Below are 16,735 nucleotides of genomic sequence, written 5' to 3' on the forward strand. Positions count from 1 at the left end.
CCTCAGGGCACTTGGGAAGGAGCCCATGCAGGACATCAGACCTTGGGTGGAATTTCCAAAACAAGGCCATGGGCAACAAGGATTCTGAGCTTGCTTCTTTTGCTGTCTTTCTCAGTAGAGAAAGCCCTGGCTGTGAGCTCTGAGAAGACTCCTGAGCTCAGAACTTGAAAGGACCCAAGGAACCATCTAGACCAGTCATTTACAGGGGGCTGATGCAGTGGCTTACTACAGCCTTTTAATAAACTTAATTTACACTGAAACCCAAAATGTAAAGCGGCCAAGAGTCGTAGCTCTAGTTGAAGTGGGGCAGGGGTTGGGGGTGGACCTTGCATACTCTACTCTCCTACTTACCCCTGGAAGTGGTCCAAAGCTCCCCTGTGGATCTCCAAAGCTTAGAGGATACAAACAGAAACCACTGAACTAGTGGGAAACTGAGTCAGAACATGATGGGGAGGGTGCTGACCCTTAGGGTTCTCTGTCCGCCCAGGGTCGTATTCATTCTCTGGACTCACGAGGTATCCTTCTTTTCAAATGGACCTGCAAAATCCTCCCACCCTTCAGGCTCTGTTGAAATGCCACCTCCCTGTGGAGTGTTCCCCTGTTCTCTCACCCAGTTCTGGACCCATGGCCATCCTCTTCAGTGTTCCCACAGCGCCCTGCTTTCACGTCTCTCCTAGGATTCACTTCCCCTGCATTTCTGCTCTTCTGGAACAGGTCTTTTTTCCCTCCATGAACTGTGAGGCTCTCTGCGGTCGGGGGCATCTTTTTAATCTCAAGCATCCAGCCCAGGAATAGGTGTGCAATCACAGGGAAGCTGTTGACATGTTTTCTGGGGTGAAGGTGGGGGTGCTTTGCCCATGGGGAGGGTTGCTTCCTCCTGGGTGGCACTGGTCCTCATCAGCTCTGCTGGCAGTGGGCATGAGTTTGATCAGACAGTTACTTGGAGACTGGAAGTAGGGTGAAGGGGGCCTTTCTTTAGAGGCTAGAGGGAGGGGCCCTTCTGCCATGAACTGGCCCCTCTCCAGCTCCCCCTCCCCCAGAAGATGAAGAGCAGAAAGGAGGGGAGGGGAAGAGAAGCCAGGGCCTTCACACTTCCCACCCTCACTGATTTCTCCTCTTCTCTGGCATTTTAAGAGCTCAGACTCAAACCCTTCAAGGGCTTTTGAAACAATTAGATTTGCAAGTGCCTAGAGCTCAGTCTAATTGCTTAAAAGCCACTTCAGGCTTCAGCTGACCCAAAGTAAAGCCTTGGGAGTGGGCAAGGGAGGGGAAGGGGAGACCTGAGACAGTCTGTCCCCCTGTTTCCCCAGGCCTTTCTCGGTGACCAAGCCCTGGGCCAGAGGTGTTGCCCAAAGGGCTTTGGATGGTCCCCAGGTGGCAGGGCCACTGACATCTCCCTGTCTAGATCCTTCTCCCCTACACCTTCTCATGCAAATCCAAGCAGCCCCAGGGGTGGCCAGGCCACCAATTTTCAGAGGTAGAAAGTGACAAGCCCAAGGTAAGCAGGCCCAGGAGCATGAAGGCAGGACATGGTGTGGCGTCTGTCACAGATGAGGCAGTTCCTCCAGGATCTGTGATTGGGACGTGAGGGGCTCTTGTAATCTCTAAATCAATTCCATGTCTTCCTGATTACTCTTCCCCTGGATTCTAATTTCTTTTTTTTTTTTTAAATATTTTATTTATTTATGACAGATACAGAGAGAGAGAGAGGCAGAGACACAGGCAGAGGGAGAAGCAGGCTCCATGCACCGGGAGCCCAACGTGGGATTCGATCCCGGGTCTCCAGGATCATGCCCTGGGCCAAAGGCAGGCGCCAAACCGCTGCGCCACCCAGGGATCCCTGGATTCTAATTTCTATACGAAATTCTTCTTTCTAGCCCAAGACCTTGCAATGCTTTGTGTGAGAGAGGGGCAAGTCTTCCCGGCAGCCTCTGGGTGCCTCCATAACTGGGCTCCACTCCCCCTTAGCTGGACCCACCTCTGCGTTTGTGCATGCTATGCTCCTGCCCTTCTTCTCTCCTTCACCATCCAAATAATGGTCTCCTTTTTGTGCCCAACACGAGGCTAAGCAGTGGGGACACTGGGATGAATAAGCCATGGGTTCTGCTCTCAGAGTGGCACATTCTAGTTAAAACATAGATGTATAAACATATTAGTTAAGGGGCACCAGGGTGGCTCAGTGGTTGAGCATCTGCCTTCGGCTTAGGTCATGATCCCAGGATCCTGGGATCTCGTCCTGCATTAGGCTCTCTGCTCAGCAGGGAGCCTACTTCTCCCTCTGCTTATGTCTCTGTCTCTCTCTCTGTGTTTCTCAAGTAAAAATAAATAAAAAGTCTTTGAAAAATAGATTAATTAATTTCCCTGCCAAATATTTATTGAGTACCCACTGTGTGCCAGATGCGGGTCTATGCCCCAGAAACACTGACGTGAAAAACACCAAAGTCCCTACTCTTGTGGAGTTGATATGGTTGAGGCAGCCACCCATAAACCAAGGGATACATAATTTACAAAGTGGAGATGAGAGAGTAAAGGGAAATAAAGCGGTGGCGAAAGAAGGGTCTTGGAAGTGGGGACACTTTAGCAGAGACCCGAGTGAAGGGATACAATAGCCTGTGCAAAGGCCCTGAGGCAGAGATGCCTGAGTGTACAAAGAGGAATGAGGAGGCCGGTATGATCAGAGAAGAACAAGAGAAGGGAAGTCAGAGGGAGCCAGATCCTGGCAAGTTCTGTGGATTCTAGAGTGAAATGGGAGCCCTTGGGGATATCCAGGAGGGAGTGACCTGAGTAAACACGTGCTTTATAAGGCTCACTTTGGCTTCTGGGAGAGGACTTCCTGGAGTCGGGGCAAGAGCAGGAGCAGAGAGCCTGGTTAGGAGGCTACTGCAATAGTCCAGGCACGAGCCAGCGATGGTGTGGGTGAGGTGGTTGGGGTAACAGGAAGTGGTCAGATTAGAGATAATTGCAGCATAGTGGAGACACTCTATCAAGAGAGCACAAGTCCCTGGCAGACCTGGAGGCAGGACAGGGCTGTTGACAAGAAAGGATTGATCAGTGCTGGAACCTAAAGAGGAGGAACTGGTCCAGACAGAAGATGGGAGATGGGCCAGAGGGGCCGCAAGCTTGGAGGTGCATGCTCCACATGTCGCAGGCAGCAGGGATGGGTGTAGAGGGGCCAGAGCAGCACATAGAGGCGGGGAGTGGTGAGGGCTGGGGGGCTCGGGGGGCCAGAAGCCAAGGGCCGGAGCTTGAAGAGTTTGGGCTTTCTCCAATGGGCAGCAGGGAGCCAAGAGCGTGTCAAGCCTGACCTCATCACGATCCAGGTTGTGCTAGAGAAAGATCACTCTGTCCGTGGAGAGGGGGAAGGATAGGACCAGGGGCTGGGAGGGCAGTTAGGAGGCTGTTGTGGTGACCCAGTTACAGACGAGAGTGGTCTGGACCACAGCACCCCTGATGGGGCTCAGAGTACTGTTTTGAAACGAGAGTGGTCGGGATGTTGAGACATTGCCTGATTGGATAAAAGTGAGCTGGAAGCAGAGGAATGAATGGAGGCCCATGTTCAGCTCCAGGGCCTCTAGACTGGGTAGGAGGGTCTCCCAGTTAGGGCCTCCTCTGTCTCTTCTCACGAGGCAAAGAGTCTGTGCCGGGAGCCACACTCCTTCCAGATGGCTCTCCAGATGCCCAGAGCCCCCGGAATTCTGGGGAGAGGGCCAGGAGTCTGTGTGCAGGGCCATGCAGGCTGCCTCCCCAGGTCCACCCTCCTGGGTCTAACACCCCTTGCCCCTGCCCTCCTCCCTGCCCCTGCGCCACTGCCCTGCCCTGTCCTGGGAAGCCTGCCCTTGCTGCGGGCTGAGTGCAGGGGTTGTGCACAGAGCTGGGTGTATAGTCCAGGGTGTCCACACACCAAAGCCCTTCAAAGTGTAAGGTGAAGTTAGGGCTGGGAAAGGACGGGGGAGGAGGGGGCAGAGGCTGGGGGAGCACGGAGGCAGTTTCTCCCTCTGCTGCCCTGTGCAGAGCTCCGAGGAGCCCGACAACTCTCAATGTGAACCCGGCCTTCCGGATCTTTAGAAGGTGTATGTGTCAGCATGGGAGAATTGAACATATTTTATTTAACAGTTTGTTAACTTGATTTATAACTTTTAAATATTTAGACATATGGAATGTGGGCCTCCATTTGTACTTTTGCCCGGTCCAGAAGGGTTGAGTGGAAAACTTCCCAGGGCCAGGATTATGTCTTATTTGCCTGGTTCACTCCCTCTGCCTCCACGCCCCACACCAGGGCCCCTAGGCTTGGTAATTTCCATCCAACTGGAAAGAGAATCAGATCCCAGGCTGATAGCGAGAAATGTGGACTTGATGTGGCCCCAGCGGGGAAGGTTGTTCAGGAGACTCCACAGAGGCCTGTGGATGGTGTGCCCTGGACAGGGGCTGAGGTGGAAGCAGCCTGGGGCCCGGGGGTTAGAAGCAGGGCCTGCACTCACAGACCGCCTGGTGCAAAGCCCAGCTCTGATCTTTAGGATTGAGTGGCCCGGGGCAGGTGTTGTTCAGCTCCTCGGTGCTTATAGGACTGACTGGTGATAATAATCCCTAGTTACCCTACCTTGCAGGGCATGGGGCGGGGGATGCACTGAGTGTCTGGCATGCAGTAAGTGCTATAAAACATTTGTTATTACTATCACATAAAATGGCCCCTTCGAGGGAACAATAAGCCGAGCTAAGGATTCCTGCCAAACCAAGGAAGGAGTCAACGCTGGCTTTGGTGCCAGATCTTTCTCTTTCCACCTCCAGGATTCCCATGAGGGCTGCTCGGTGATTGGGCTGTCCCTCCCCCTAGGTCCCTTGGGACCCCCTTGCTCCCAGGGCTGTCTGACGTTTTGGGTGACTCCCGTGCTCTCTGTCTCTTCAAGCCCTACTGTCTATATCGTCTCATTCCCTGGAAGCTTTGCCAAGCAACTCACTTGCCAATTCTTGAGGCCCCTATTCACAGGAAGCTCTCGGTGGGTGAGAGTGAGCCCAACATTGCACCGAGTGCCCACAGCTCGCGGTTCCAATCCTTGCAATGATGCTCTGAGCATTGTTCCACATGCTGCGATCCTGCACCCAGGGAGACTGGAGCAGAGAGGTTAAGTCACTTGCCCAGGATTCCCCAGCTGATAAGTTGCAGAGCCAGGACTAGAACCCAGGAATGATGTGGGGCTGGAGTGCACTCTCTTTTCCCTGTGAGGGATCTAGCTTAATTCAGAGCTCCTGTGATGTTCCTGCTTCACAGGGTTTAGATTTGTTGGGGACAAGCTGTGTCCCAAAGGACACACTTTGATGAGAGAGTTGCAGGCCCTTAGCAGGGCGATGGTGGGTTGATGTTCTGGTTTGTGGGGGGAAAGGAAGTTCCTTTGGTTTCCTTCAGATTATAGCTGAGGACTTTCCAGGCAAAACCAAACAAAACAACCCTCTCTTTTCTAGAGACATGGGCTACAGTGAGCAGGTCTGGAAAGGAAGGTACTTATGTGTTGGAAATCCTGAGGCTGAGCTTCTTTTGGTGGTGTGGGTTCCAGTCAGAGGGGATTCTCTAGGGACAAGATGCTGCTCCTTTTCCCACCTTGTCACAGCCCCATCAGCCCATCTCTACTGGGTACCATGAAGGCAAACTGGTGACACGGGTTCCTCGGAAGGATGCCTGATTTGGGGAGCAAAAGCCCATGAAATGCCACTCAGCTGTGACTGGAGACAGGTACATTTGACTCTGGCTTCTGCCCTCTTGAGTCCACAGTCTCATAGGAAGACGGAGGATGCTTACACTGGGGGAACTTCACATTAGAAAAGCCTCAGCCTTGGGGTGCCTGAGTGTCTCAGTTGGTTTAGTGGATAAGCATCCCACACTTGATTTTAGTTCAGGTCATGATCTTAGGGTTGAGCCCTGGGTGGAGCTCTGCATTTGGACCTGCTTGAGGTCCTCTCTCTGCCCCTCCCCCTGCTCACTCACTCACTCTCTCTCTCAAATAAATAAATAAAATAAATCTTAAAAGAAAAAAAGCCTCTGCCTTCTGGCCTTGAGGTGACTGCACTGTGTGGCCTTGGACAAGTCACTTACCCTCTCTGATCTTGAGTTCTCATCCATAAGATGAGAACATTGAGATTGGTCGCTGGGTTAAATCTGCCCTTCCCTCTCTGAACAGGGCACCTGTATTCGAATGAAATCCAACACAGGACGGCTCTGTTTCTGAGAGGTGGGGAGCCCATGTTCTCAGGCTTCTTCCTCTTCTTTCCAGATAATTTCCAAGGGCAGCTCTAAGCGTCTCTGATTGGAAGGCTTGAAGCACATTGAGAAAGCTCCTGAACGGCCGCTTCATGGGGGAAGTCAAGATGTATTTGAAGACTGGAAGAGTTTTGAGGTGTGGAGGTGTGGGGACGGCCTGGCAGGGAGGAGGCAGGGCGTGAGGAGAGATGCTGAGACAGGGAGCCAGCCCAGCGGACGAGGGGGAGTCCTGTGGGAGAGGAAGGGGTTCCCAGTTGGGGTTCTCGGAAATGCCACAGGCACATCAAGGGGTAAAGATGATTTCTGCAGCATCTGGGAACACGCAGGAGGGCTCCTTCCCCCAGAGTGGGGTGCAGCCTGCAGTGGGGGGTAGAAGTAACCAGCATCAAGGGAACAGTCATGACCCTAGTGCCTGCTCCAGAGTGTTGGTGTGGGGGTGAAATGAGTTAACGTATCTAAAGTCCCAGAATAGTGTCTGGCACAGGAGGAACGCTGCATAAGCCTTTGTTAAATACGTTCAGTCTGGAGTGGACCCAAGTTGCGGTGACCTTCCTGGGGCGGGTCCTCGCATGGGGAGTGGTGGCTTCGAATGTCAATCACCTCTATGCTCAATGATCATGGTGATTGTGATATGTGTATGTATCTGCGTGTGTGGGTGTCGCTGCAGATGTCTTTCCTCACTCCCTAACACACACACACACACACACACACACATACATACGCACGCACATTTCCCTCCCCCAGTCCTTTCTCTGGAGCCGGTGCGCTTCTGGCCAACCCACCCTCTGGAGCCCCTAATTCCCTCTCCCCCCCTGCTCCAAGCTCACACCTTGCTCTCAGCCTCCTCCTCCCTCTCCCCCAGCCCTGGGGGCCCTCCTACTCATCGTAAATCTGTAACTCCAGAGTGTGTGTGTGGGTGTGGGTGGGTGTGTGGGTGGGTGGGGGGAGGTTGGGGGGCGAGGGGGTGCTGTGGTGAAGAAGCAGCAAACCAAACCAACCCCAGCTAATGAAAACGGTGATAAATCTCTGTCTATCAGGTTTGTTGTGAGCACAAACATCGCCAAACAAGGGCCCAGATGGCCTGTAGGCCCTCCTCCCTCCTCCCTCTGGTCTGCAGCACTTTAAATGGAGATGGTTGCCTTATACATCTATTTACTACTTGGAAACAGGGGCTGATGGGAGTCCAGGGGGTGCTTGGCCAGGAAACGGGGCAGGCCAGGTGGACAGCAGGACTCCTCTGGCCAGTCCCCAAAGGCTTCCCTCTCAGTTCCTAGAGACAGCTGGGAGGGAGCCCTCTCTGACACAGGCCAGTCAGGGAGAGGGGGAAAGGAAGAGGCCATTCCTCCTGGCTGATTATTCATTATCAGGCCTCCACAGCCAGGCTTTAACCTGCTCCAATTCCTAGACACAGCTCCCTGGGCAGCCAGACCCAGCTCCTTACCTTCTTTTCAAAGTTCTTCACACTTTCACACCCTGTTCAGAACTTTCCTTCCTCTTTTCCACCCAACTGTCCTTGGCATGCCTGGGTGGCTCACTCAGTTAAGCTAAGCCCCTGTCTTTGGCTCAGGTCAAAATTCCCAGGTCCTGGGATCAAGCCCTGTATCGGGGTCCCTGCTGTGTGGGGAGTCTGCTTCTCTCTCTACTTCTGCCTGCCACTCTCCCTGTTTATGCTCTCTCTCTCTCTCTCTCTCTGTCAAGTTAAATAAAATCTAAAAAACAAAACAAAACCCTACACTGTCCTTCAAGCTCAAGCCAAGCCCCATCTCCTCCAGGAAGTCCTTCTGGACCTCTCTGGGTTCCTACAATGCTGGCTCCTGGGAGCGCAACATGGGGTCATTATGGGACTGCTTTGGAGGTGGAAAGGTCTGAGCCTACAGCCGGGCTTTACCACCCAGCAGAGGGACCTGGGGTAGGTTCATCTGTCAGCCTCGGTTTCTTATTCTGTAAAGCAGGTATATAATGGGATGGTGGTGTGGATTAAATGAAGTTGGTGTAGGATGAATGTGTACAGCAAAGTGAAGGACACAGTCTAAGAGCTCCGGGTGTGTCAGCGTTTACTCTTGGTGCCACCTGGTCACAACTGGGCAGCACTTCTCTGTGCCCTGCCTTTTCAGAGACATGGGTGCATGCACACGCATGTGTGTTTGTGTTTGTGTGTCCTAGTTTGGGTCCCCTCAAAAGAGACTCTGAGACAAGTACTTGAGTGTGAGTAGTTTATTTGGAAGGTGGTCCTTGGAAGCTAGAGGGAGAGGATGGGGAAGAGAAAAGAGAAGAGCCAATGAAAGGCGGAGGATGAGTTGATTCCAGGTAGTCACGGGCGCTCGCTGAGGACTGGGGGAACTCACGGCAGAACTGTCCTGCAGAGTGCTGAGGCGGCCAGCCTATTCCTCCATCCACCCCAGCCCTCCTTAGTCAGGGGTGTCCCTTGGGGCCATAAATCCCTGGCATGTCCCAGCAGCCATGTGGGCTGAGCACAGCTCGCTGGGGCCCAGCACTGGACAAACTGTGTAGGTGGGAAGCAGACAGACCAGTCAGGGTGGACAGCTCCAGGCCCACTGCCCTCGGGCAGTGACAGCTGCAGGTGAACCAAGAAGTGAGTCTGGGGACGTGGGTGGGGCCTCAGTGGTACCCTTTGCTGACTTCACTTTTCTCTCCAGCACAGAGTTTTGCACACAGTGGGCTCACCATAATTACCGATGATGAAAAGGAATTTGGGTTTGGAGCTGGGAAAACCTAGACTTGCCCCACTGCTCAAATTTGAACTCGTTGTGTGATGCTGAGATAGGTGTACAACCACTCATCTGCTCCTTCCGTAAAATCAGGACATTGACACCTTCTCTGTTCATCCTGTACTGTGAACGGTTGTGGTCAGTCAGAACGGTTTTTGGGAGTGGGTGCTGAGAACAGGTAAGGTGTGGCTGGCGATGACGTTGGGCAGGAGGGGAGTTCCCCTATCTAGGCTTTATCTAAAGTGGGAGGTGCCCAGTGGCACACTATTCACACACACCCCATGGTCAAAACACACAGGTGTGTGTTTCCGGCCCCACTGGGATGACTCTTGCCTCTTCCTATCACGTGACAACTTCCAAGGTAAAGGATCCAGAAAGATAAGGCCGGAGGGCTTCTGACAGCTGACTCTTCGGTGGAAAGAATCCCAAAAGGATCCAAGGAAATCCCACAGGGGTGCTGTGTGGTTTATTTCTAGGTCTGTAATGGGGGTTGCCCGTGGCTGGCAAATATAGAAACCATTAATACAGAGATTCTTAATGCAGGGGTCTTGGAATCCCTAGGATGCACATGGACACATTTTCGAAGTCCCTAAATCTCCTCAAAATACACAAAAATTGAGTGTGTGAGTACATGCATGCTCATGAACCACTTGACGTTGGTGATCTAGAGCTTCCAGCCAATTTTGAAATGAGTCTGTGACTTGAGAAAAGAAGATGTGCTCTACCCCGAATCTCCCATCTCAAGAGAGGGGATGTGACTGCTGGGTGACACATTTAGAACCAGATGAAACCTGAAGTCCCTAGCCTCGAATGGCTGTGCAGCTGGAGTAGACTCATACATCCAGAAAAGCAGGCCCAGCTTCCCAGGAGCCTGTGTGAGAGCCCTCAGCACAGTATAGTCACCCCTCAAGCTCCTGGGGAGACATCTCAGAGGCATAATGTAGTCACCATTCCCTGGGGATGAGGGTGGGTGCCGAGGTCTGTTTCCATGGAAAACAGAACAAGAGAAAAACAGACCAAAACTGGAAGAAAAAGGAAGGTTCTTGTTACTGAGAATCTTGCGCACGCTGGTGGGCCTCGGTTTCCAGACGTGGCAACGATAATAATGCTTTACATCTCTAAGTTGTGGTGAAGATTTAAAGTGACTAAGTAAGTGGAAAATGGTTTAGGAAAATGAAAGGTGTGCACAAATGCTAGTGACGATCACTATAGCAGAGGCCTGGTGAAGACTTGTTTTGCTGGTGGAAGGAAATGGTATAGCACCCGGATGCCAGTCACCCAGTTCTGGATGACTACAAAATTCTCCTGCAGCCTCTTGCCGGGGAAGAGCCCTGGCTTTCTTTGGGGTCAAGCCTGAATGTGCACCTCAGTTCTACCACGTGTGACCGTGTGTGGCCTGGGACAAATCGAATAGCCTTTCTGGGCCTCAGACTGTCCATCTGCAAAGTGGAGACGCACATGGACTTGCTTGTTCACTGTGAAGTCCCTGTCTCCCCCACATTTCTGGCTTCCCCCCTCAAATGGAAGTTCTGTAGCATAAGAACATGCCGGTCTGGTTTACAGCGATATTCCCCAAGCCTCGCAGGCCGTGAGCCACAGATATTGTTGAATGAATGAGTGGAAGTGCAAAAGCACATTTCTAAGGATGGGAAGAAACTCAGATGATGTGAGACTACTCATCAGCCCGGACCAGCCCCAAGAGGGACCCGGAACTGTGCCAAGAGCCATATTAGGGGTCGAGAGAGTTGGCCTCGGGTCCTGGCTCCACCACTTAACTGCTCCACCACCTCGGCCAAGTCGCTGGCCCTCTCTGGGCCTCTCTGCCCTCCCTCCAAAGCGTGGGAGCCCTGAGATTCCCAGGCCTCCCCCTCAGAGGCTAGCCTCCAAGGAGCTCCGGCCAGCCGGGGAGTGTGGGATTTCGGGATAATTTGGCCACTTAATTAGTGAAGAGGAAGGAGGAGTGGGAGAGGATAGAGGCGGGGGAGGGAAGCAATCCGGAAGAACAGTCAACACGCGGCAGCTGCGGGTGGGGGCAAGGGTTGGGGGGAGCCACGCTGGGCCAAAGTGCCAAGCGGCTGCGCGCGCCCCGGGAGCGTGTCTCCTCGGCGGCGGCGGCGGCGGCGGGTGCGCCTGGGCCTCGGCCGGCCCCTCCCTCGCTCGCGCGCCTCGCCAGGCCCCGCCGCCACTGACTTTCTGACTTCTTAACTTGTCAGCAAATCCCAGAGTTAAAAATGCACACGCACCCCGGCCAGCCGCCAGCAGGGCCGTCTGGCCGCGGCTCCAGATGTGGGGCCACCGCGCGGCCCGCCCGCCCCGCCGCGCAGACTAAACAATCGGCCTTGGCCGTGAGCGCAGCGCAATTCCAGATGCCGCGTCCCTCGCGCCGCGCGCTAATTGGGCCGCGGGCGCGAGGCTCCGTCAGCGCGGGCAGGGCCCAGCCGGGGGCGGCCTCGGCCCCGGGCCGGGCGCCCAACCACCTAGGGCGGGGGCGGGGCGGGGGAGTGCGGAGGGGGCGGCGGGCCGCGAGCAGGGCGGGCCGCGAGGGAGACCCCGAGACAGGCGCCCCCAAGCAAGGGCCGCCGGAGGGGCAGAGACATCCTGCAAAGGGGCGGCCGCCAGCCACGCGCGCCGAGAGCTGGGAGGACAGGGAAACAGAGGCAGGGGGCGCTGACTTCGGGAGCGGAGTCGCGAACGGGAAGTCGGGGAGGGCTGGGCCGGCCCTGCGCCCCAGCACGTTTACCGCCCGGCTGCTGCCGCCGTACAGGTGTCCACGCCTCCTGTTTTTACCGAACCTCCTTCTCACATTCGCACTTTGTGTCATTCTTCTTAGAATCTCCCTTGGCTGGGCCCACCCGCGCGGTGACCTGGTCTTGGCCGCGAGGAACCGAGGTGGCTGCTCGGAGGAAGCGCTCGGGCCCTCAGAGAAACCTGAGCCTCGCCCTAGACCTGGCTCAGGGACCCGGCTGGGCGCGTGCGGGGTGGGGCTCTGCGGAGGGGCTTGCCTCGCAGCACGGGGCGCGCCCAAGGGACTCCCGCAGGGCCCCTCCTCCGGCAGGCAGCCACGCCGGCGGCACTCGCCTTTCCTGGCGCCCCGAGGCAGGGGGCGGCCGCTTAGCCGAGACCCAGGGCAGGGAAGCCCACCGGGGACCACCCGGGGGAGCGCCCCCACCCGCTCCCACCCGCCCCAGTCCAGCCTCGGGTTCCGCCCCCGCCGGGAGGCCCGGGCGCCCCCGGGGTGAGCCTGGAGGGCAGCGCGGCGGCCCGGCGGCTCTTGGCGGCCCCTCTCTGACAATCTTTCCTTTGTTTGTTTTCTTAAATCTGGGAGGCCCGAATTCCTGCCGGATTCCGTAGGTTTCACTCAGGAAGGAGGCGCCCCCACCCCCACCCCCACCCCGTCTCACGTCGGGCGGGGCGGCCGGGGAATGGCAGGTTCTTCCCGGAGGCCCGCGGCGCGCAGCCCCGAGGCCCCGAGCTGGGCGAGCGGGCGCCGCGGAGAGTCCCGGGCTCCCTGCCCGCGCGCCACCGCGCAGCCCCGCCGGAGGGCCCCGGGCAGCCTCCGCTGGAAGAGCAGAAAAAAGAAGAAGAAGAAAAAAAAATCAAACCAGGAAAGTTTTAAAAGATACAAAGAGCAGTCTTCCTCCCGCCCAGCCTCGTTCCACACCCCTCTGCCGCTTACACTCCCCTCTTTTAAATCTTTTTTTTTTTTTTTATTTTGGTCTCCAAACTCGAGCCTCATTAATTTCCAAAAAAAATTTCCCCCAATAAAAGGCAAACATGGAAAGAAAAACAAACTATTAGAAAATAGAGGAGGGAGGAAATGTTATTTAAAAGGTTAGCAGACCGCATCATTTTCCAATGATATTATATACTCCCAGCAGTATCCAAAATATATATGGGCCCTGGGCCAAGAATGTTAAAAAAAAAAGAAAAGAAAAGAAAGAAAAAAAAGAGGGGGAAAAAAGAAAGAAAGAAAGAAAGAAAGAGAAAGAAAGAAAAGAAAAGAAAAGAAAAGAAAGAAAAGGGAAGGAAAAAGAAAGAAAAAGAAAAGAAAAAAAAAAAACCTTGAAAAAACCCCTCACTTAGACACAACATCTGGACCTTGGAGCGAACAAACCCCCCATTTATCACACTTAATCCTCCAATGAAGCAATCGACAGTTGACTTCTGTTTTGCTAATTTAGCTGCTTTCAAACGCCGGCCCAGTCCAGACCGGGAATTAAGTGTCACTTGTGGAGGGCCTGCCCTGCCCCCTCCCCTCTTCCCTCACCTCCCGCGCCCGGGCCCTCGGATAGGGAAAAAAGACCATTAAAGAAGAAAGAAACTTTTTATGAATTCTCTTTACTCCCGCCCACTCGGATCAGTGAAAATCTCCACTCTGACCTTCCTCTGCTCCCTTGCTCAGCACCCCGACACCCACTTCCTTGGTGACACGCCCCCACCCGCCCCTGCCTCCCCCCTCAGACTTGCCCAGCAAGGGCATCGGCCAGCACCAACGCCAGCAGCCCCAGGCACTCACCCTGCTCACCAGCAGCTTCTCGAGTTGACTAGGTGCCGCCAGCCTTGTGCCTGGCACTGCCTGGTGGCCTGGCAGCCTGACCCTCAGGCCGGGAGAGCAAAGCACAACATGGGTTTCTGGTGATGGGGAGCCTCCGTTCCCCCCGGAAATGCTGGGGAGGCAGGAGGCCCTGAGGTGGAGGCCCTGGGCCAGCAGTGTCTGAAGACAATGGGATCTTGTGAGGGCGCTAGCGGGAGAGAGAATAAATCAGGGAGAGTGTATCATTTGAGGATTAGTCAATAAATCCCTGGGACCCTAGCCCAGTGGGGTTGCTGCCAGAGGCACAACTTGCTGGGAGTGCAGACTTCCTCAGCAACCTTCCTGCTCCTCCCCAGAGGCCTCCTTGGGTCTCTCTCCTCACCTCTGTCCATCTCAGTTGTTTCCTTGGCTCCTCTTCTAGACTTTGGAGCCCAAGCCACAGGTATTCGTTGCTCTCCTCCCCTGTTTCTGGTGATAGTTGTACAAGGTTAGCAGTGACTGTTGTAGGCTTAGGGTACTGTCCTCTGGCACCTGCAAACAGAAGAGGCTGAAGAAGGTATCCTAATTCCAGCCTGATCACTTCTCTTCATTTGGATCCAGCCCACCCCTGGCCCCCAGCTCCGAGTCTTGGCAGAGTCCCCAGGAATACCTGTCCCTGGCACCCTGAATCCCAGTCCTCTGCAGGCTCTCATGGAGGCCTGGCTGGGCCCCCAACTTCTTGGGGAGAGACCCTCAGTTCTGAGCCCAATCCAGATGCAGTCCCAGACCTCCTGACCCCACCCTCTAGACCTACAAAAGGCTCGTATCTGAAGCCTAGTCCATATTGACTGTACTCATTCAAATAGACAATTATGAACACCTACTGAATGCCAGGCAGTGCGCTAGAGTCAGGAGATGGAGATGGATGGGACTCCTTGCCCCCCTAGGGCCTAAGCCTCTACTGGGACTTGTCCTCTGTTTACAGATGCCATATGGGGATGTCACATTTTTTTTAGCTATACCCCTTCGGAAAGCAATCATTGAGCACCTGCCACGTGCCAGGCACTGTGCTAAGCACTGGGGATTCATAGATGATCAAAGACCATTTCTGCCCTTTTAAACTTGCCAGGGAGACATGCCAACAATTAATTCTAAGACAAGACAGAAAATAAGGGCCCAAGTGATGTATTTATAACAGCCTCAGGGTGTGCCCAGAGAAGGGACTGACTCAGCTTGGCTGGGATAGAAGGAGGGGTGTGATGGGCCCAGGGTGGTGCTGGTGGGGCTCATTACTCTATCACTTAAAGCTCATCCTAGGGATAGTACAGCCTAATGGTTAAGAACAGGATTCTAGGGGCACCTGGATGGCTCAGTGGGTTGAGCCTCTGACTCTTGGTTTCGGCTCAGGTCATGATCTTGGGGTTGTGAGATGGAGCCCCACCACGGGCTCCAAGCTCAGAGGGAGGCTGCTTCAGATTCTCTCCCTCTGTCCTTCCCTGGCAATGCTTAGTGAAGATCCAGTGGGATAATAGAGGACCAGCAGCTGGCCTATGGTAAGCTCCAAACGAATATCCGTTTTACCTGTCTTTCTTCCAAAGGATATGGACAGACCACCTTGTAGCCTCCCTGCCATTTTCTGATTGCCTGCTCTCCCCAATCTGAGGACTGGGCACAGTGCTGGGCACACAAAGTAAGTGGTGGTTTAAGTGGATAAGTAAAATAGAAAGCCTGTCAGACCTCGGCTCAAGTGACACTAGGGAGACAATGCTGCGCCCAGTGGGTGGTCGCCCTGGATGTGCCATCTCCTCCCTCTGATACCTGAATCCAGGCTGGGTGAGCTGGGATGGCTGCTCTTCTTGTTCCTGCATCTCTGGAAGCCAAGCAGAGCAAGAGCATCTGAAGGCCCTTTTTGCTGCTCAGCAGAAAGTTAAGAAGTGTCTTCTGGCCCGGGGCCACTGTTCTGTGGCTCTGGTTTGAGTTGCATCCTGCCTCGCTGTGTATCCTTGGGCAAGCTGTGTTCCCTCTCTGGGCATTGGATTTTTCATAAATGAAACAAGTGAGTTGGACTGGATGCTTTCCAAGCTCCCCTACAGCCTTTGGGATTTATGTCTGCTTCTCCTTTGAGCTGGGGGGAACCTCAGCTTCCTTTCTGGAGGCTGGTCATCTGAGGATATGGTTTTCTGCTCTCCCATTTCTTGCCTGCCTCTGTGGCTTTTCTCTGTGGTGCCCCCCTCTTTTTCCCTTCTTGCTCCCTTTGGCTCTCTTCTTCTCTTTCCTTCTCCTCCTCTTCCTCTGCCACAGCCCCAGAGCCTAGAGGATGTGTGGATGGCTGACTCCCTCCCCAGAGTTCCCCTCTTACCTCTACGTGGCTCCTTGGCCCCCAAACAGAACCAGGGCCTGAGGAGCCATGCCTCTCCATCTGTCCTCTTGGCTGGATGTGTTGGAGATGCCCTGACCCCTGCCCTCTGACTTCTGAGACAATGGGAGAATGGCATCCCATGTGGGATCAAGAGAGCACCTAACAGGGGTCTCCTGTCCCCAAGAGACTGGCAGGCTCACTCTTCCCATGCTGCCCCCTCCCCCTCCAGAACCCCGGGCTCAGGAAAGGGGGCAGGAAAGCAAGCCTTTTCTAGGTCTAGCTGACATTCAGCCGCCAACCCACGTCCTTCACAATACCCTCTCCCACCTCTGAGGCTGGGAGAAGCTCTTCCTTCACAGAGGCCCACGTACTGGAGGCTATTGTCATCCTCAGGGAGCCCTTATAATTGTCAGGAACCACTTCCGGAGAGCCTACAGTGTGCCAGGCACTGTGCTATGAGCCAAGAGGAGGTGTCCGTGTTGGAGTGGCAGGGAGTGGGCTAGGACAAAGGCTGGGGCTGGCGGGGAGTCCCCAGGAAGGCGTGCTGCTGCCAGGCCAAGGCTCGTGGGCAAAGGGTTTGGCAATGCCTGTGCGTAGGCCCGGCTGGAGTGGCACCTGAGATGGAGCCAGGTCCTGGAGGCAGGTAAACAGGACACCATGTGCTGGGTGTGGTGGAGGAGGAGGGGGGACATGGAGGGGCACAATGGGCCATTGTGTACTCTGGAGTCATTGTGACACCTGGGCTCTGGGCCTCCCTTTCCTCTCCACCACCCTCCCGCTGGGCTGTACAAGTATCAAGATATATGGAAGATGAATTCATAGTCATCTGCCTTTGGCTCCTCTGCTATTGTCTGGACCACATGGACCAAGATGATGTAGTGAAT

The 16,735-nt window shown here is 54.6% G+C and overlaps 1 long non-coding RNA gene across 1 annotated transcript; it reads right to left on the reverse strand.

The window, feature by feature from the left end:
- Positions 1-13,496: 13,496 nt before the first annotated feature.
- LOC144316885 (uncharacterized) lies at positions 13,497-16,533 on the reverse strand. Its single transcript, XR_013382717.1, has 4 exons — positions 16,179-16,533; positions 15,311-15,517; positions 13,896-14,044; positions 13,497-13,721 (listed from the first exon to the last, which is right to left on the reverse strand). It is a non-coding gene; the product is annotated as an uncharacterized LOC144316885 (long non-coding RNA).
- Between the last annotated feature and the right edge of the window lie 202 nt (positions 16,534-16,735).

Source organism: Canis aureus, chromosome 7 (genome assembly GCF_053574225.1).
Source record: "Canis aureus isolate CA01 chromosome 7, VMU_Caureus_v.1.0, whole genome shotgun sequence".
Taxonomy (NCBI): Eukaryota; Metazoa; Chordata; class Mammalia; order Carnivora; family Canidae; genus Canis; species Canis aureus.